Genomic DNA, 22,172 nt, shown 5'->3' with positions numbered 1-22,172 from the left:
GGGGCCGTTTATGAGAGGGAACTCTCAGAGGCTGGGAAAAGAATCCCTCAAGAGAATTCGAGGGAAGAGTGATCTAAACTCACACGGGACAAGCAACAGGGCCTATTCTCAAGATCCAAAATGAAACACCTCAAGCCTTATGGGGCACTGAGTACTAAGAAAGATCTCGTTCACAACAGAGAAAAAATTACTCCAGAGTAAACCTAGGAATGGTCCCACCTAACGTTTCAAAAGACCAAAAGCAACAACAACAAAATCTGACCCTAAGTAACAAGCGATTACACAGGTCCCAGTGGGCAACTTTCCCAAGATTGCTGTGGCCTCTGACCTCAGGGGCCTTGCCAGTGCCACACCTCTCCCATGTGTCCTATTCTGAGACCTCAGTCCCAGAGTGGGACTTGGCAACCCTCCTGCGTGGCCCCTTTCCGCCTGAGCGCCCAGGACTGTTTCTGAGGGCCTGGACATTCGACAAGAGAGGCTCTGGACAGGCTTCGCGGCCCTGCTGGAGTTCTGGGCCTTTACTCAGGGCCCTGGAGATGACCGGTCAGCCCAGATCTTCCCAGCCCTGCTGTGGAGCCGTCAGCCACCAGAGGGATGGTGCTCGGATTTCCTGGGAGTCCTGAGGGGAAGCCCATCACGCACACAGCCCCCCATCCTGGCCACAAGCTGCTGCGCCGTGATCGGATCCCCTGTGCTGTTCCTCCCAAGACTGCAGCCCACACCAGCTTTCTAAATGCGATTCCTGCTGGTTAAGACTTTGGGTTCCACTTGTTTCCTTGGAGATGTTTGTACATTAAAGAGCGTAATGTACATTAAAGTATTTGAGTTGGGACTAAAAATAAAATAAAAGTAATTATAACAGTAAATTTTACATTATGTATATTTTACCACAAAAATGGGAGGGGAGATCATCAATGCTTTAAACCCAAAATAATAATAATGTAATGAAAAATTCTATGTAGAAATAAAACACATGATAACAACAGCACAAAGGCTGGGATGGGAGGAATAGAAATATATACAGAGTTAAGGTTTTTGTACTACATATGAGGTAGTAAAATTTCACATTAATCTTAAACTGTTAAGAATATGTATACCATGAATCATAAAGTCACTAAAATAATACAAAAAATTATCACAAACTAAAAGTTAGATACAGTGGAAGAATAAAAAATACTTATTCCATGAGAAGGCAAATAAAAACAGAAGAGGGAAAAATGAGACAAACAGAAAACAAAGAGCAAAATGCTAGATCTTTAAAGTCAACCATTAAAAAAAGCACATTAAGTATAAATGTCTCAACATTTCAATTAAAAAGGAGAAACTGTGAGGCAATAAAAATGCCAGACCTAGCCCTGGCCAGGCAGGTCAGTAGGTTACAGCATAGTCTCAATACATCAAGGATGTAGGTTTGATTCCTAGTCAAGGCACATACAAGACTCAACCAATAAATGAATGCCTAAGTAAGCAGAACAACAAATTGATATTTCTCTCCCTCCCTCCTTCTAAAATCAATTTTGAAAAAATTTAAATGCCAGATCTAACTACAAGAAATCTAATTTAAATATAAAGTTTATAGCAAAGAGTTTAAAAAGTAAAGTGACAGAAAAATATACCATCTACACTAATAAAAGAGAAACATGCAAATTGATCATCCCTCCGCTCCGCCCACCAGCCAATCAGAGCGATCTGCAAATTAACACAACAAAGATGGCGGAGAGCAAAGACTGAAGACAGTGTAGAAGGAAGCCAAGCGCTGCAGAAGGGAGAGAAGCAGTGGAGAAGGGAACGGAGCTGAGGCAGCGGACACTGGAGGGAGCGAGGCAGCAGAGATGGAAGGGAGCGAAGTGATGGAGAAGGGAGGGAGCCAAGCAGTGGAGACAGGAGGGAGCAAAGTGGTGGAGATGGGAGGGAGAGAGGCAGCGGAGATGGGAGGGAGCAAGGCAGCTCCCTTCTCTGCTTCGCTCTGGCCTCAGGAAGCCCTATTCTTGCAGGAATCTTCCTTCAATGGGCCTCTAGTGATAATAATAAAAGAAAACTGAAACAGCTATACTTTATTGATATCAGATAAAGTACATTTCAAAGCAAAAACATCATCAGATAAAAAGGTCATTTCGTTATGATAAAGGGATAAATTCAACAGAAGGACATACAATTCTAAATGTTTATAACACAGTTTCAATATACTAGTAGGTGAAACAACACAGTTTCAATATAGGTGAAATAATAAAACCGCTAAGGAACAGACAAATCCACAATTATCATTGGAACATTCAGCACCCCTCTCAATAATTGACAGAACAAACAGAAAATCATTAAGGACACAAAAGAATGGAACACTATTAATCAACTTGACATAATTGACATTTATAAAACACTCCACCCAACAGCAGAATGAACTTTCTATTCCAGTGCACACAAATATTTATCAAGATACACCAGATTCTGAGTCATAAAAAATTCTCAATAAATTTTAAAAGATTCAGGTCATTTATGTATATTTTCTAACCATGATGAAATTGAATTAGACATCAAACTCACAAATATAACTGGAAAATAACCAAATATTTAGAAAGTAAAAATACATTTCTAAATAACCCACAAGTCAAAGAAGGAAGAAAATGATAACACAAGAGATTTTGTGTGATGCAGCCAAAACAGTGCTTCAAGGAAATTTTATAGCACTGAATACTTAAGAAAACAAGGTTTCAAATGATCCAACTTAAGAAACCAAAAAAGCAGGAGCAAACAAAACCCAAAGTAAAAAGGAGAGGAAATAAAGATTACAGAAGAAATCAATAACTAACAAAACAGATACACATTAGAGAAATATCAATGAACGCTATCTAGCTCTTTGAGAACACCAAGAAAATGGATAAATCTGTAGCTGGAATCATCAGGGGGAAAAGAGACAAGACAGAAATTACCAATAACAGGAATGAGAAGATTACATTACTATCAATATTAGTAGGATAAGAGAAATATTGTGGACAACTTCATGTCAATAAATCCAGCAACTTAGATGAAATGAACAAATTCCTTTAAAGACAAACAATCAGAGCTCACTCAAGAAGAAATAGATAACCTGAATAGTCCTATTAAAAAACCAAATGTGTGCCCTGGCTGGTGTGGTTCAGTTGTTTGGGTGTCATCCCATGCACTGAGAGATCACTGGTTCAATTCCCAGTCAGGGCACATGCCCAGGGTTGCGGGCTCGCTTGCCAGTAGAGAACGTTCAGGAGGCAGCTGATCAATGATCTCTCCCTTGCCCTTCTTCTCTAAAATCAATAAAAACATTTAAAAAAATAAATGTGTAAATGTGAAGTTCAAAACCTTCCCACCAAGAAAACTCCAGATTTCTGTAACCTGGTGCAGCATACTATGAAAAACAGTATGGAGGTCCCTCAAAAAATTAAAAATAGAACTACTGTATGATCCAGCAATTTCACTTCTGGCTATTTATCTGAAGTAAACAAAAACACTAATTTGAAAACATACATGCACCCCATATTCACTGCATCATTATTTACAATAGCCAAGACATGGAAACAACCTGTCAATCTTAGGATGAATGAATGGATAAAATGTGGTATAAATACACACACACACACACACACACACACATTGGAATATTACTCAGCCATAAAAAGAATGAACTCTTGCCATTTGCAACAACATGGATGAACCTTGAGGGCATTAGGCTAACTGAAAATTCAGACAGAAAGACGAATATCATACGATGTCACTCATATACTCATATGTGGAATCTAAAAGAGCCAAACTCGCCGAAACCGGTTTGGCTCAGTGGATAGAGCGTCAGCCTGCGGACTGAAGGGTCCCAGGTTCGATTCCGGTCAAGGGCATGTACCTGGGTTGTGGGCACATCCCCAATAGGGGATGTGCAGGAGGCAGCTGATCGATGTTTCTCTCTCATCGATGTTTCTAACTCTATCTCTCTCCCTTCCTCTCTGTAAAAAATCAATAAAATATATTTAAAAAAAAATAAATAAAATAAAATAAAAGAGCCAAACTCATAGAAACAGGAAATAGAATGGTAGTTGCCAGGGTATGAGGAGGGGTAAAATGGGAAAATGTTAGTCAAAGGGTACAAACTTCCAGCTATAAGATAAGTAAGTTCTGGGGAGCCAATAAACAACCTGATGACCATATAGCCAACCTGATGACCATATAGCCAACCCGATGACCATATAGCCATATTGTTTTTTGTAGAACTAAAAAACAAAACACAAAACCCATCTCATAGATAGAGAGAACATATTGGTGGTTTCCAGAGGCAGGAATAGGGGTGTGCAAACTGGGTAAAGGTAGTCAAAAGATACAAACTTCCAGTGATGAAATAAGTACCTCCTGGGGATGTAAAATGCAGCACGGTGATTATAATTAATGCTAAGAGAGTAAATCTTAAATGTTCTTACATAAAAAAATGTGTACTATGTGTGGTAATGGATGCTAACTATACATACACACATACACAGGAATATTGTTGTGATAACCACTTCACAACATAGTCACATATTCAATCATAAAGTTGTAATTAATATGATGTCATAATCTCTTATATCTCAATTTACAATGAGACTGCTGATAAAGCTACAATAATCTAAACAGTTTGATACTGGCAACAAGGCGGGCAAACAGATCAATGGTGCAGGACGGTGTACAAAAACACACTCATAAATATATGATCTACTGATTTCCTACAAAGGGACGAAGACATTCCAATGGAGAAGGAATAGCCTTTTCAATAAACAATCCTGAAAACTGGATATCCATATGCAAAAAAGGTGATTTTTGTTCCATATGTCACATCATATATAAAAATTAATTCAGCCCTAACCGGTCTGGCTCAGTGGATAGAGCGTCGGCCTGTGGGCTCAAGGGTCCCAGGTTCGATTCCGGTCAAGGGCATGTACCTTGGTTGCGGGCACATCCCCAATGGGGAGTGTGCAGGAGGCAGCTGATCGATGTTTCTCTCTCATCGATGTTTCTAGCTCTCTACCCCTCTCCCTTCCTCTCTGTAAAAAATCAATATATTTTTTAAAAAATTAATTCAAAAAGGCTGTCTTCAAAACATGGCCTTTGTCTTTAACCTTTGGTATAGAAAAGAGTTAGCATAGCAGGCCTAAGATTTATCCTTAGAAAAGCCAGCTTACAAGGTTGGCCCTTGGCTGGCTGGTGTCTGGGAACTTGGCTCCCAAAGTGTTCCCCAGTCAATAATCAACTAGTAAGAGTGGTTCCCAGTGCCAAGACCAGTGGTGTAGACCTATGGTTTATGCAGAACCTCTGCTGCCCTTCGAGGAGTCTGGAATTTTCTACAAACTACCTAGAAGGTGTCTATGTGATCAGTCCCATAAAATAACCTTAGGCTCCGAGTCTTTCATGGGGTCCCTAACAGACAAAGAAGAACCATCGCATATGTGTCGCTGCATTTTTTTTCTTGTTGCTTTGGGAAGTATGTCCTCTGTGTGACCTCCTCATGTGAGGGAGAGAGCATAAGGAAGCTTGCAGGTGAAGTCCCTCAGATTCTATACCCATGTCTTTTCCCTTATGATCCAACTGTATATCTTTATTACATCACTGTAATCAATCTTGGCCATGAGTAAAACCATAGTTGAACAATGCTGGGGTAAGTGATGCCAACATTGACATGCAGTCAAAAATCCACCTATGACTTTTGAATTGCCTAAAACTTAACTACTGTCATCTCTCAGTATTGGCAGAGGATTGGTTCCAAACCCTCCCAGATACCAAAATCCGCAGATGCTCAGTCCCTTACATAAAACTAGAAGCCCAGTGCACGAATTCGTGCATGGGTGGGGTCCGACCGGCCTACCCGATTGGGGTGGAGGGAGCTGATTGGGCAGAGGGGCCTCAGGCAGTGGCGGGCAGGCCCCACCCCCTGGTCAAACTCCCGGTTGAACTCCTGGTCAAACTCCCTGTTGAGGGGACAATTTGCATATTAGCCTTTTATTATATAGGATGGCATAAAGCAGTGCACACCTTCGGCCCTCCACATCAATGGGTTCTCAACCACAGACTGAAAACAGTGCTTTCGATCCTCGGTTGAATCTGTGAATGCAAAACCCAGGGGTAGAAGGGCCAACTGTATATTTATTGAAAAAAAATTGCATGTAAGTGAACCCACACAGTTCAAACCCACAGCTGGTTCAAGAGTCAACTGTATATACAAAGTCCCATGAGTCCTTCTAGCAAATCACCAAACACAGGAGTTGCTCCTGGGGACCCTCAACACCTTTTAACCCAAAATGCATTAAATCAATACTGTAGCATGCTGTATGATTTCCCTAACTAAACCATGCCTTCATTCATAGTCCTGGTTGGTTACGAAATAAATATATATATATATATATATATATATATATATATCAGTGACTTCTTAATATGCAAAAAATAACTAGATATAAATAAAAAGTCCCACTCACAACAAAACAAATAAAATGCAATAAAAATAACAATAAGAAATATGCATGCCTATAGAATTCTACCAGGAGACATTAAGAGGAAATGGAGAAAGCTGCATGTTTCTGAATGGAAAAATAAATGTATTGAAGAATTTAAGTTGATCCCATTAGGATTACTTTAGGGCAGTGGTTCTCAACCTTCTGGCCCTTTAAATACAGTTCCTCATGTTGTGACCCCAACCATAAAATTATTTTTGTTGCTACTTCATAACTGTAATGTTGCTACTGTTACGAATCGTAATGTAAATATCTGATATGCAGGATGGTCTTAGGCAACCCCTGTGAAAGGGTCGTTCGACCACCAAAGGGGTCACGACCCACAGGTTGAGAACCGCTGCTTTAGGGAAAGGAAGTGTAACATAAATTGTAGGAGGGGATACTTGACAAGGTGATTCCACAGTCATCTGGAAAAATAAGCATAAGAGAGTAACTAGGAAATTTTAAAAATAAACATTAATCAAGAAGCCCTTTTCTACCAGACAGTAAAAACCACAATAATAAAAGCAATGTGCGAGTGGTGCCAAAAGAGACGATCGGGAAAGAAAAAATACAGAAACTGACCCACATACGCATAATAATTTAGTACATGATACAGTGGCATTTTAAATTATCAAGGAAAGAATGAATTATTCAGTAACTGGTATTTGTATAACTGTCTAATCAGTTCAGATAAACATGAGGCTGGATTCTTCCTTCACAAAGTAGACTGAAATACATTCCAAGTGAATTAAAGACTTAAATATTTAACGATGCCCACATTTTACAGTAATTAGAGACTCACTGAGCTGAACTACCAATTCTTTTGGGAAATCATCTGCAAACCTAAGCCACATCACCAGACTCATCCCTTTAACTTTGTGGATGTATTTCCTTTTTTTCTTTCCTTTTTGTGGATAAATTTCTTAAAGGTTTGTTTTGTTATCTAACTTTGGGGGTTGGAAGGTAGAAAAAATGAAGCATATTTCAGCTGACACACAGAAACTGTCCTCTGCAAATATTTTCCCTCCTCTTGAAAATGGTCATAGGCCAGCAGAAAGAGCCAGAAAATCAAATTTATTGATTAAAAAAAAACCCCTACCATATATTTTTAGATATGAAATGCATTTAAGGGCAATATTAATCAGCATATATTTCACTCTTCTGTCTGGGTCTTAGGATGAAACAGGTCCATAAGAAAGAAATTCTCCCTTCTCCCCTACCCTGCTTCAAATGGAAAAAAGTTAGGGGAGAAAAACCAACTAAATTGGTAATAGGAGTGAGTATTCTGTAAAATGCTTAGACTCTTATCATTGAAAGGGGCTGCAGGGATTGGTACGTAAATCATCCATTCTCTCAGGATAGTAACCGGAATCCATCGCTAATACTCTTTTCTCAAGTATTTAAAAAAAAGAAGAAGAGAGAGAGAGAGAGAGAGAGAGAGAAAGAGAAAGAAAGAAAGAAAGAAAGAAAGAAAGAAAGAAAGAAAGAAAGAAAGAAAGAAAGAAAGAAAGAAAGAAAGAAAGAAAGAAAGAAAGAAAAAGAGAGAAAGAAAAAGAGAGAAAGAGAGAAAAGAAAAGAATCGGTAGATACATCCTGGACATCTCAGCTTCAGATCTATCCTGAGCAAAAGTATGCATGGACATTTCTCTTGGAACAACGGCTGGGCGGTTAAGAACATTCTGGTCCTCTGTCCTAGGACCAATCAATGAACCTCCTTTTTCAGTGTCCGCTATCAGAGCACATGATACAGCTGAATAACGCACATGGGCTAGAAAATACTGAAACAGGCTTTAGCTTTCTGAAGTCGTTCTGCAAAACACCGTAGTTTTATACTCCCAAAATTCCAACTAATAACAGGCTTTTAGAAAAAGAAATAAATGGAGACGAGAGAAAATGGTGCTTTTAGACATAAGTATTTCAGAGGAAGGCAAAGTTGGTAAGGTCAGGACTGGCTCTCACAGTGTCTTCATCATGACTTTGCTCTCCATTTTTATGACTATTCCAGATGTTGTACGCCTGTCACCTTCACAATACATTCTTTCCCCTTACCTCCTAAACTTCACCCACTCGCTCCCCTTCAGATGCTGAGGGCCTGCCTTTCTTAATGCTGATATATATAAATGTACAGCAGCCTGTTTGGACTATAAAACTAAAAATAATGAGCATGAGTCAATGTGGTAGGCTCTTTTCCCTCTGAGCACACATCAACCTCTCATTAAGTTCAAGGAAGCTGAGAATGAATCAAAGAAAATAGAGCTCCGTGATATCCACCTTCTATTAACTTGTAAATGAAAGTGCCATTTTAATTATAGTAATAAACGCTGTATTCTCTGTTACCATCAAGCAAGGCTCTATAAATTCACAATCAAAATGAAAATTCTTGGGCCAGAAAAAGAAGCTTAAAATGTACTCCATCAGAGCAGCTGCAAAAATATATCGGTCCCCTCAATTCAAGGAAATCTCTTATTAGCACTGTCTAGAAGTCACTGAACTAGACCAAAGGGAAAGATATCTATCCTAAGAACCGGGAAAAGTGAATATAGTATAGATGGAGAGAACTATATTACCACTTTAGATATTTAAAAAAAATAAATAAATTCAATTAATTATATGCTGAGAAAAAGAGCACATTATATATAACTAGAGGCCCGGTGCACAGATTCGTGCATGGGTGGGGTTCCGGAGCAGAAGGGCGGGACATGATCGGCCCTCTGGGCAGGCAGTGGGACACCCTTGCCAGCCCAGGGATCTGGATCCGGCCCGCTGACGTTAGCGCAGGTTATTGGGAACCACCTGGTGGCCACTTTTATATCCTTCCTTGTGGAGCATCTAGGGCAGGGTGGGCAAACTTTTTGACTCGAGGGCCACAATGGGTTCTTAAACTGGACCAGAGGGCCGGAACAAAAGCATGGATGGAGTGTTTGTGTGAACTAATATAAATTCAAAGTAAACATCATTACATAAAAGGGTACGGTCTTTTTTTTTTAGTTTTATTCATTTCAAACGGGCCGGATCCGGCCCGCAGGCCGTAGTTTGCCTAAGGCTGGTCTAGGGAGAAGTGGCCGAGGTGCCTGAGGCTGACTTCCGGGAGGCCTGTGGCACTGTCAGGATCGTGCCAGCGGCAAAGGTCCGTTGGTACCTGGTCCATTCTCTGGAGATTGGACCTGCAGGACTACTGAGGAAGTGAGTGGCTGCCACCGGGCTGCTGGGCCACCAGGATGGGTTGGTCAGCTGAGCAGCACTCCTGCTGTGGGAGCGCACTGACCACCAGGGGCAGCTCCTGCATTGAGCTGTGTGTGTGTCAAAGCAACTGGTCGACCGGTCGTTCAGTCATAACAGTTGCTTAGGCTTTTATATATATATGTATACTATTTAGTCAGAATAAAGAAATAAAGCAGAGGAATAGGACAGAATTACAAATTTTACATAATTTTTAGAATTTCACATTTGAGTGCTCTTCAAACCATAGAAGAATGATTTTACTGGATTTGCATAGGAATTGAACATGAAGGTCTGCTTATATGCCAAGATCCAGAAGAAGTATGTCCTTCAAAATCATACCATGCATACATTTGTATGCTCTATAAACAGAAGTTAATGAGACAGTCAACCTTACTTATAAGAGAAATGAAAATCTGAATCATGCTGAACTACATTTTTTTAATTTACCAGATTAACAACAACAATAAGCCCTAGCTGGTTTGGCTCAGTGGATAGAGCATCGGCCTGCAGACTGAAGGGTCCCGGGTTCGATTCCCATCATGGGTACATGCTTGGGTTGCAGGCTCAATCCCTAGTAGGGGGTGTGCAGGAGGCAGCCAATCAATGATTCTCTCTCATCACTGATGCTTCTATCTCTCTCTTCATTCCTCTCTGAAATAAATAAAAATATATTTAAAACAAACAACAACAAAAAAACAATAAAAAATCCAAACGCTTCCCTACCCAGTTTGTCTCAGTGAATACAGCGTTGGCCTGTGGACTAAAGGGTCCCAGGTTCGATTCTGATCAAGGGCATGTACCTTAGTTGCAGGCTCCTCCCCAGCCTGGGCCCTGGTTCAGGCTCGTGCAGGAAGCAACCAATTGATGTATTTCTCTCACATCGATGTTTCTCTGTCTTTCCCTCTCTCTTCCACTCTCCCTAAAAATCAATGGAAAAATATCCTCGGGGGAGGATTAAAAAAAGTTTATGACACATTCTGCAGGCAAAGCTATGAATTTATATATTTCTAGTGGGAATGCAAAATGGTACAATGCGTAAGAACAAGAATTTTGCCATTTCTAATGTAATGTAAGTATTAATCTTTAACTCAGCAACCCCTTTCAGCATCTACCTAAATAACCACAAGAACACATGCACAAAGGTCTTCATTATGGCATTATTTTAGCAGCAAAACTTTTAAAACAGCCCTGACCGGTTTGACTCAGTGGATAGAGCATTGGCCTGCGGACTGAAGGGTCCCAGGTTCGATTCTGGTCAAGGGCGTGTACCTTGGTTGCAGGCACATCCCCAGTGGGGAGTGTGCAGGAGGCAGCTGATTGATGTTTCTCTCTCATCAATGTTTCTAACTCTCTATCCTTCTCCCTTCCTCTCTGTAAAAAATCAATAAAATATATTTTTTTTAAAAAAGAAAGAAATTGGCTGAATAGCAGAAGCGAGATGACAAAGAGAACATCCTCATTGGAAAGTGTCGCAATTAAGATGCGCGCGTTGAGCCGCGGTTGTGGCTCTAAGGCCCACCACCTTCAGAAGTCTACCTGGGCCAATGGGGCTTCCCGGCCAGTGGAGGAAAAGTTTAACTGAAGTGCCAAGGCTAAAGGACGAAATGCCACTGGGACTGATGGAATGAGGCACTTGGAATGGGGTCCAAGAAGGAGAACACCTGAACCCCAGAGGATAGCTGTGGCAGCACCCAGTTCATCTGAAGGATTTCAATGACCAGGCATACAACAAATGCTCTGGTTTTAAAACACAAAAAAGAAAAGTGAAAGAAAGTAGTTGAATAAATTATGGTGTGTATTTTCACATCATGGAGTGAAAATACATACCATAATTTTCTGTCACACAATGCAGTCAGGAAAAAAGACAGAGAGAGATCTTTATCTACTGATTTGAATGTAACTCTATGGTTAGGTGTTATTTTAAATAAAAAGCAAAATACAAAGTAATATACATAGTAGCTCATCTTTTGTAGAAAGGAGAAGTAATAATATATATCATTCGTATTCATATATATCATATATATTTCTTCTTTATATTTTTTCTATAAACAAATATATTATGTATAAACAAAATCCAGAACATGGGGCATTCTACACTCTGCTAAGTTGGTGGCTAGACAACCTTTTCCAAGTGCCTCAAAATGAACAAAAGGTCACACTATCCAGTGACATAGAGGGCTCTCAGAAGAGATGAGATAAGTGACTCATGGATTCCCCTCAGCCATCTGAGCAGAAGCCAAAAGCAGAGATGGACTTATTCAGGAGAGCCCTGTGAAGGAACATCTTGTCTAACGGACTGAATCGCCGGGACTTACTGAGAAGACTCACCAGACTCTTTTATGAGAGCAGAAACACCACCAGCTTGAACTGAAGAGGGAGAGAAGACAAGATGAAAGAAGACCGACAGGCTACCAAACTTTTACAGGCAGGAAACAGGCTGGAAAACTACTCAGTGCAAACATACACTCCCTTTTGGGGAAAAGGAAGGATGATTCCAAAGGCAGAGCCTTAAGCCCAGAGAGTAGGGCCTCAGACCTCAGGAATAAGCACCAGGAAGTACCAGTTTCAGGCCTTGAAACCTAAAAGGTTCTTCCCAGTTAATTTCAAAATTGCTTGGTACCAGTGACTCCCTTCCTTCCTTCCTTCCTTCCTTCCTTCCTTCCTTCCTTCCTTCCTTCCTTCCTTCCTTCCTTCCTTCCCTCCTTCCTTCCTCCCTCCCTACTTCCTTCCCTCCTTCCCTCCTTCCTTCCATTTTCTCACTTTGGGGATGGAAATGTCTATAACTATTAACCTAGGCCTGTTCCATCATTGTATTTTGAGAACAGGTAACTTGTTGTTTCCTAGTCTCACCAGTCTTCAGATGGAAATTTTTTGAACAAGGATGGATCGTATGAGTTTCGCCCATACCTGATGGAAATGATTTAGATCAGGGGTCCTCAAACTTTTTAAACAGGGGGCCAGTTCACTGTCCCTCAGACCATTGGAGGGCCGGACTATAGTTTAAAAAAAACTATGAACAGCCGAAACCGGTTTGGCTCAGTGGATAGAGCGTCGGGCTGTGGACTGAAAGGTCCCAGGTTCAATTCAGGTCAAGGGCATGTACCTGGGTTGCGGGCACATCCCCAGTGGGGAGTGTGCAGGAGGCAGCTGGTTGATGTTTCTCTCTCATCAATGTTTCTAACTCTCTATCTCTCTCCTTTCCTCTCTGTAAAAAAAACTCAATAAAATATATTTTTAAAAATAAATAAATAAATAAAAATTAAAAAAAAACTATGAACAAATTCCTATGCACACTGCACATATCTTATTTTGAAGTAAAAAAACAAAACGGGAACAAATACAATATTTGTATTTGCATGTGGCCCGCAGGCCGTAGTTTGAGGACCCCTGACTTAGATGATGAGACTTCTACATGATATGATAGTTAGATGACATTTTGGACTTTGAGTTGATGTTATAATGTAAGGCTTTGTAGATCAGGGTAAGGCACTTTAATCTTATTTCGTGTATAGTGGGAATCCACAACACAATTCCAACTGGCAAAGTGACACCATCTAATTTACATTTAAAAAGATCTTTGGTTTGTAATGTAAGGAAGTAAGAAGCAGTGTAGGCTAGAGAGGATAAGGACCCAGCCTACAATGATAAGAGCAGAATGGAAAAGAGGATAGATTAAAAGTATATTTTGAAGGTAGAACTGACAAAATTTGCCAATAAACTAAATGTGGAAGAGAATCAGAGAAATATAGAATAATTCTTAAGTCAGAACTTGAGGAACTGAGTAGACTGTTCTGTTTATTAGCTGAGATGGAGAAGACTGAGGAAGGGAGATGCTCATGTGAAGAAATCAAGACTTATATTTTAGACAGGTCAGGTTGTTCTTCTAACAGACATCCAGACAGTAATATTAAGTAAGTAGTTGAATTAAGAGCAGGGAGCTCAAGGACACCTCAGAGCTGGATTTATAAACTTGTGTGGCATTTAAAACAGAACCAGATAAAATCAAACAAGAAAAAAAGATTAAAAAACGATGCAAATCTAGGACCAAACTCTGGTACATTCCAATATGTGGAGGTATGACAGAGAGAAGCCAGCAAAGAAGAGAAGGAAGGAACAGCCAGCCAGATAGAAAGAAATGGAATATCATGTCAGAGATGCCATTTTACCAGAATCACTGAGACCAACTACAATTATTCTATTTTATGTAACCTTCCTATGTTCTACTCTATAAAAGTCCATCTTAAAATGCAACAGCTTTAGCATTAATTTTGAAAAGATTCAAATACTTATGCAATCTCCACTAGGATAGGACACTGTCCTGAATGCTGAAGGGATATCGAGCAGTTTAGAAACTTTTCCATGACATGACTACAGTGGGTTACATTTTTAAAAATTTTAATCACCGACTTAACATTCTATAGAAAAATGGGAGAGAGAGAAATCGGGGCAAGGCGTGGTCTGAGAACTACCTGGCGAGGAATGGAGACAGCAATAAAGAATAGCAAGAGGAGCCATAATGAAAACATGTGCTCATCACCTAACCCTATCCAGGCTGTTTTGTCCACTGTAGCCTTCTGTTCCCACTGTAGCTACAAAAGGCCTTCACACATTTCATTTTCCTCCCTCCTCGCTCTCTATTCTTGTCTTTTTTTTTTTTTTAAATATATTTTATTGATTTTTTACAGAGAGGAAGGGAGAGAGATAGAGAGTAAGAAACATCGATGAGAGAGAAACATCGATCAGCTGCCTCCTGCACATCTCCTACTGGGGATATGCCCGCAACCCAGGTACATGCCCTTGACCGGAATCGAAACTGGGACCTTTCAGTCCGCAGGCCGATGCTCTATCCACTGAGCCAAACCGGTTTCAGCTCTATTCTTGTCTTGATTCTCTCTTCACCTCACCACAGTTTTGATAGCTTTTGATCCCAAGTGATTTGTACAGTAAGTACCTTTTGCTGTCCAAATAAATTCTGTATTTTAGAAGTTTTATTAAGACAGGTAATAACTATAAAATTATTTAACACATTTTTATTAATTCTTGATTAACATATTCTAAAAGACTAAAGATGTTTACGTGGAGGAAGAAAACAATGTATAAATTTTTCCCCTCTGTCCCCCATTTTAGAATAAGAAGCGCTATAACAGTGTGAAAATCATAATCCTAAATTTGACATTTCAGGGAATTGATTTCAATGTTCTCCTTTGTGGTAGCAGGGAAGTATATAGATAAACTACACGTTACTATACAGAAAAGAGGATGTTTCTAAATGAACAGCAATTGCAAGCAGGGACACATAGATAAACTAGTATGACCATGTTCAATTCACCTAGAAAGGATTTTTTCCCAACACTGAAGAAGCTGAGGCTTTTCAGACCTGTTGAAGACTTAATGAAAATATGCGGACATTTCCCTGACATGCCAACCATAATCATGTATCATATGTACTGCCACCGCCACAAACCTTCTCAGGGGGAAATGGTAGGGAGGGGAGTGCAGCTAGCTGGCCAGACTCAGGTGGGCCAAGTCAGTGTTCAAGAAAGATGCAAGATACACAGACTGAAATAAAGAATATTATACAAAGTTCCAACAGCAGACTAGAGGATCGCAAGAATCAAGTCAAAGATTTGAAATACGAAGAAGCAAAAATCAACCAACCAGAAAAACAAAAAGAAAAAAGAATCCAAAAATATGAAGATAGTGTAAGGAGCCTCTGGGACAACTTCAAGCGTACCAACATCCGAATTATAGGGGTGCCAGAAGAAGAGAGAGAGCAAGATATTGAAAACCTATTTGAAGAAATAATAACAGAAAACTTCCCCTACCTGGTGAAAGAAATAGACTTACAAGTCCAGGAAGCGCAGAGAACCCCAAACAAAAGGAATCCAAAGAGGACCACACCAAGACACATCCTAATTAAAATGCCAAGAGCCCAAGAGCAAAAGACAAAGAGAGAATCTTAAAAGCAGCAAGAGAAAAAAAGTCAGTTACCTACAAGGGAGTGCCCATATGACTGTCAGCTGATTTCTCAACAGAAACTATGCAGGGCTCAGAAGGGAGTGGTAAGAAATATTTAAAATGATGAATAGCAAGAACCTACAACCTAGATTACTTTACCCAGCAAAGATATCATTCAGAATTGAAGGTCAGATAAAGAGCTTCACAGATAAGAAAAAGCTAAAGGAGTTCATCACCACCAAACCAGTATTACATGAAATGCTTCTTCCTCTTCCTTTAAGAAAAAAGGAATGAATTCATTTCAATTAATTCATTTACCTTTCATTCAGAAGAAGAAAAAGGTAAAGATACAAATTATGAACAACAAATACACATCTATCAACAAGTGAATCTAAAAATCAAGTGAATAAATAATCTGATGAACAGAATACACTGGTGAATATAATACAATCAGGGGCATAGAAAGGGAGTGGACTGATTATTCTCGGTGGGGGGGAAGGGGTTTGGGGGGTGCGGGAAGAGACTGGACAAAAATCGTGCACCTATGGATGGGGGGGTAAGGGCAGAGGGTGGGGTGGGAACCGGGTGGAGGGGAGCTATGGCGGGAAGAAAGAGGAACAACTGTAATAATCTGAATAATAAAGATTTAATTTAAAAAAGAAAAAGAAAAAAAATATCCTCAGATGAGGATTAAAAAAAAAGAAAGATGCAAGAAAAAGAAAGTCCCCCAAGTTTAAAAAGAGAATAGTAAATTTATGATGACTCAGCCTCTGACCTCCCCAGGTCCATCTTTTCCTTTTTTTCACAGATTTGTTATTACTAGTAAGTGTGGGGACTCCCAAGTTTCTCCTGACTCATCCAAATAGAGAGAATACCTGGTTCCTTGCCTCCCGCCTAATAACTGAGTGACCTTGCCTGGGGCCACCTTGTTGAACCACCCAGTTGCCAGTTGGCTCCTTCTAAGGAAGCACAGACAGATGTTGGTGTCAAAAGATGTTGTGGTCTTTGGACATGTTCCCGATTTGAATTTCAACACCTCCTCACACCTCCCTGCTGGGTACAGTAACAGAACAGAAGTCAACGGGAGATCAGCCTGCACTCAGATTCCAGACTCTGAAAGGGAACAAAACTCACACCCTCCATTCTTTGCCTCTTCACCATGTCCAACAACTAACATGCTAGAAACCAGGCATTCACAGCCCCTCAAAACTAAATAAATAAAGCAACAACTCTCAATATCCACATAAGAAGCAACTGCACTTTATGGGTCTGCAATACAAGTAACAAACATTAATATTTATTAAATTTTATAATGTATAAGTCTAAATTATCCGCCCTACGTCATACACTGTAAAATGTTCATTTTGTATTTAAATATGCATGCAGAGCATTACTTACCTTTCCTAATACAGATAAGTTCATGTACTCCACAGGTTCTTTCTCCACCTTAAAAAAAAAAAATTGTTAGGAGTTAAAAACAGAAAATAACCTGAGTTTGACTATCACAAAGAACCGTTTTTAAATTAGCTTCTAGACATTAACTCAGGAAAAGAGTTTGCTAATTCTTCTCTTTAAACTTCGCCTTGCGAATATGATAACCTAATACCAAGAATTTTCCTGAAGCCATAAATTAAGATTTTATAAAGTCTTAGAATTGATGGGGAAAATAAAATGGGGGGTGGGGGGTGGAGATTAGCAATCTGAATCTGTGCCAGTAACCTGCCTTCTAACTGCACATTCTTGCTTGCAGATAATTAACTCCATTTGTGAAAGAATGTAGGAGGCTAGCAGCCTGACTCTGTACCTAGTTAATGAGTATCCCTAATGCACATTCTTGTTAGCCTATAATCCAGTCACTGCCCCTTCCTTAATTATCTGGTCTTGCAAGACCTATTTACCTAAATACTCCCATTTTACAGAGGCCATAAACCATGAACCATACACAACCCCTGGAGGGGGTTATCAGCGCTGGTGCCAGGCCAGGCCTTTAGGTGAGGTCTCACAGCTCCCATCCCAAAACACGGGGCTTTTTGCAGAGCCCGCGAAAGGTCCAGAAGTCTGATCCATATTTGGGGGACAAAGAAACCAAAGGGTATAAAGGGAGAGCTTCCTCCATATTGGGGGACTCAGGATTTGGAGAACTAACCCCCTACATCACTGTACTAGTACATGTGAAACATCTGAAAAGAAATGGGTTTATCCTGAATCTGAGTACTCCTGTGTATTTTTCGGTCGCCTGGTAAATTCTGTAATAGAATGAAGAGTTTCGTTCAAATATTGATATTAAATGGCCACCTTCCCAAGAGCAGAAACATATCACGATTTCCCCAGCACCTCTCCACGTCATTAGAAGGAAGCACTTCCAGGCAAGACCCACTTTTGTGTCTGAGCCTTGATATATACAGGTAAGCTATTAAGGAAGGATCAGCCCTGTAAAACACTGTTTATACTTTATCACATATACTCATTGTAAAATGAAATGTGATCCTTTCCCCATTCTCCAGCTACCCACTCTTATAAATCTATAATAAGACAGAATTTATAAAGAAATAGTATGATGATCAAAACTAACAAATTTAACCCAAAACTTATTTTATTATAAATATTATCTAAAATTACTTTATCATAAGAGTAATATTATTAGTTACTATAGAAATAGTATTTACTTCACTCTGAAACATAGTGCCACTACTTTATTTGTTAAATATATTTTTACTGATTTCAGAGAGAAAATGAGAGAAACATCAGTGATGAGAGAGAATAATCGATCGACTGACTATCTCCTGCATGTCCCTTACTAGGGATCAAGCCTGAAACCCAAGCAGGTGCCCTGACCAGGAATCAAACCATAATCTCCTGGTTCATGTTATGACGCTTAACCACTGAGCCATACTGGCCAGGCTAGTGCCACTACTTTAACTGAATGTAAGCTAGCCCTAGCTGGTTTGGCTCAGTGAACAGAGCGTCAGCCTGCAGACTGAAGGGTCCCAAGTTCGATTCCGGTCAAGGGCACATGCCTGGGTTGCGGACTCAATCCCCAGTATGGGGCGTGCAGGAGGCAGCCAATCCATGATTCTCTATTATCACTAACTAGGGGCCCAGTGCACGAAATTCGTGCACTGGGTGTGTGTGGGGGGGAGTGTCCCTCAGCCCAGCCTGCCCCCTCTCACATACTGGGAGCCCTCAGGCATTGACCCCCATCACCCTCCAATCGCAGGATCGGCCCCTTGCCCAGGCCTGACGCCTCTGGCTGAGGCGTCTGGCCCGGGCAGCGGGGACCCGCAGCTGCAGCGGCCCCGCGATCGTGGGCTTCGCTTTAGGCCCAGGCAAGGGACCCCTAGCTCCTGGGACTGCCAGCTTCGACCGTGCCCAGCTCCCATCGCTGGCTCCACCCCTACTTCCTGCTATCACTGGCCAGGGTGGAAAAGGCACCTGATTCTCCGATCATGGCTGGGGGGCTTCTTCCTGCTTTCCCTTTCGCCTCCCTGCATTGTGCCTACATATGCAAATTAACCGCCATCTTGTTGGCAGTTAACTGCCAATCTTAGTTGGCAGTTAATTTGCATATAGCCCTGATTAGCCAATGAAAAGGGTAGCTCGTACGCCAATTACCATTTTTCTCTTTTATTAGTGTTGATGTTTCTCTCTCTCTCTCTCTCTCTCTCTCTCTCTCCCTTTCCCTTCCTCTCTGAAATCAATAAAAATATATAAAAATAAATAAATGTAAACTGAACAAAATTTTGTAATGTCCTATAAGTATATTTGTGACCTTATAATTATGCTGTAAATTGTTTAAACTTTGCATAGTATAAATAATTTAATCATCTTAGTTCATTATAAAGCTCATTATGAACAGTTAAGTCATAAGAAAAAGAAATCTCTTACAGCAATAAGATGGGAAATAAAAACCATAATTGTCCACTAAAAAAAAAAAGTAGGTCATCCAGAAACCAAGCTAAAAAACTAGAAAACAGTATTTCTATCACCAAAGTAGGTTAGATCGACATTCTAACTTGGTTGTAACAATGCCATTGCTTCTTTATGATCAACACCACAGACTCATCACTGGTGATCAGGAATATACACTCAGCAAGAAAAAGCACCTCACGTAGCTATGGTTATAAAAGAATTACTGGTCAGCAAACCTCAGTGTAAAATACAGTGAGACCTTATTAACTGATTATTACCACTGAACAACCAATGATGACTTGCTGAAGGGCTTCAGTGACTATACTTACACAGCCCATATCTTTAAAATGGAGAAGACACTAGTCAAATTACTGGAAGAAGAATATTTACCAAATTATAAGAAACAAGCCTCAAGAAATTTAGAAGAATCATGTAACAACAACATAACTAAAATGTACACTGACGCCATCACTAATGTTTGCGTGGGCTCAGAAATGTTTCTTACGTAATCATTCAGGCCTGTTCTCTAGAAGGTAACACTTAAGCTTAGTTTGAATTAGGTACTTAATTCATGTAACACGGCTACACCTTTTAAAACTTGTAATTACAACTAGACTTTCCCCAATATTTAATATAAATTGGTTAGGTTTTACTATACACATCTAATCTTAAATGTAACTACACAGGTTTTTTTTAAGGTTTAGCATTAACAGTAACAATAAAAACTATTATATTCTACGACTTTTCTCCATACTGCGGAATGACAATAAAAACTAACTCACACTTTTAAAAGTATTCCATTTACCTACACATGAAAGAATTGCATAAATAAAAAGCTAAGTCAATAATTAGTATATTTTAAATTTAGAATCAATAATTGTCAAATCTGCCAATGTATGCACAAAAATCACATAACTAGAGAAAGAAAAAGTGCGCTCTACTCCTCTTGCTATTTGTTCTGAAAATTTTAACCAAGTGAGAATTCACTGATGTACACATGGGACTCAAGAGCAATCACTGTTTTACTGAAATGGAAAGGAATATTAATAATAACCAAATGCCAAACAATAAAAGTAAAATTTGGGGGAAAACTTACTTTTAAAAGTACAAAAAAAAACCCTCAAAAAGTTAAATAAACTTCATTATAGTATCAGACACTTAAGTCAACAGTCCTTTTTTCCTCAATCCTTCCTAAGACCAGGAAGACTGTAAGGAAAAAAATATGCATTCTATACGTTAAATGCATGTTTTAATGTACACACATTTGGAAGTGAAAAGGCTACAAATTTTATGCCTTTTTAAAAATCTCTAAAAGTAGATCTGAAAAATGACCCATTTGTAGGAAAAAGGCATGTCATACCTCAACTTAGATATGATGGTAATCCAAAAAGGAGTTCTCTGATTTTAAGAATATAATTCATAACAGGAATGATTTTTTTAATTTCAGCTTTATTGAGGCATAATCACCATATAATATTGTACATTGTGATTTGATACACTTATAATCAAATATGTATATATATGTGTGTGTGTATATATATATACCTCCAATACATAAGGGAATGATTATTTTTTTTTTTACATTTGTCTAGACCATGCATGCAGAAGAGATGAAATGGTTACTCCATCTCAATTGACAATGGTCTAATGTTATTTTATCCCATGCGTATAACTGCTCATAGCACTGAAAAGACTATAGCAGCAAATAAATGGGAAAGATATGATTATTTTTATTGAAATATATTTGACATATAACATTGTGTAAGTCTAAGATGCACAGCCTGTTGATTTATACATTAATAAATGCACTGTGATTACCACATTAGCATTAGATAATGCCTCTATCATGTCATTTAATTACCTTTTTGTATGTGGTAGAAACAATTGAGATCTAGTCTCTTAGCATCTCTGAAGTTTCAAAACAATCTTATCTTACTGTCTATAACAGCCGTGGGCAAACTACGGCCCACGGACCCGTCCAGTTTGAAATGAATAAAACTAAAAAAAAAAAAAAAGACTGTACCCTTTTATGTAATGATGTTTACTTTGAATTTATATTAGTTCACACAAAACTCCATCCATGCTTTTGTTCCGGCCCTCCGGTCCAGTTTAAGAACCCATTGTGGCCCTCGAGTCAAAAAGTTTGCCCACCCCTGGTCTATAATCGTTATACTGTGCATTAATCTCCAGGACTTATTTGTCTATTGGTTGCAAGTTTATATCCTTAAAAAACAGCTCCTCAATTCCTGCACCCTTGAGCCCGTAGTAACCACCATTCTACTCTGTTTTTATGAGTTAGGCTTTTTTAGATTTCACATATAAGTGATATCGTACAGTGTTTGTCTTTCTCTGTCCAACTTATCTCACTTAGCAGAATGCCCTCAATGTCAATTCATGTTATTGCAAATGGTAGAATTTCCTTCTTTCCCATGTCTGAATAACATTCCATTGTACACATATACATACCACATCATTATCTACTGCCAAACCACTTAGGTTGTTTCCATGTCTTGGCTACCCTATCTAATAATAGATAAACATGGTAATTGACCATGCCTTCGCTATGCTTCCCATTGGCTAATCAGGGCGATATGCAAATTA

The 22,172-nt window shown here is 39.5% G+C and overlaps 1 protein-coding gene and 1 non-coding gene across 2 annotated transcripts in view; both read right to left on the bottom strand.

Annotated features, from left to right (window-relative positions):
* The window catches only part of SYT14 (synaptotagmin 14), a 124,087-nt gene extending 106,891 nt beyond the window's left edge, over nucleotides 1–17,196 (bottom strand). Inside the window, exon 1 of the mRNA XM_059673253.1 lies at nucleotides 17,061–17,196. The gene's annotated coding sequence lies outside the window, so the exon portion shown is untranslated. The remainder of the gene's footprint in view (nucleotides 1–17,060) is intronic.
* A 3,957-nt stretch (nucleotides 17,197–21,153) lies between these two features.
* Nucleotides 21,154–21,288, bottom strand: LOC132221438 (small nucleolar RNA SNORA20). Its single transcript, XR_009449987.1, has one exon. It is a non-coding gene; the product is annotated as a small nucleolar RNA SNORA20 (small nucleolar RNA).
* Nucleotides 21,289–22,172: the final 884 nt, after the last annotated feature.

This window comes from Myotis daubentonii, chromosome 18, assembly GCF_963259705.1.
Source record: "Myotis daubentonii chromosome 18, mMyoDau2.1, whole genome shotgun sequence".
NCBI classification, from domain to species: domain Eukaryota; kingdom Metazoa; phylum Chordata; class Mammalia; order Chiroptera; family Vespertilionidae; genus Myotis; species Myotis daubentonii.
The sequence above is the reverse complement of the archived record's forward strand: the minus strand, read 5'-3'. Positions and strand labels throughout refer to the sequence as shown.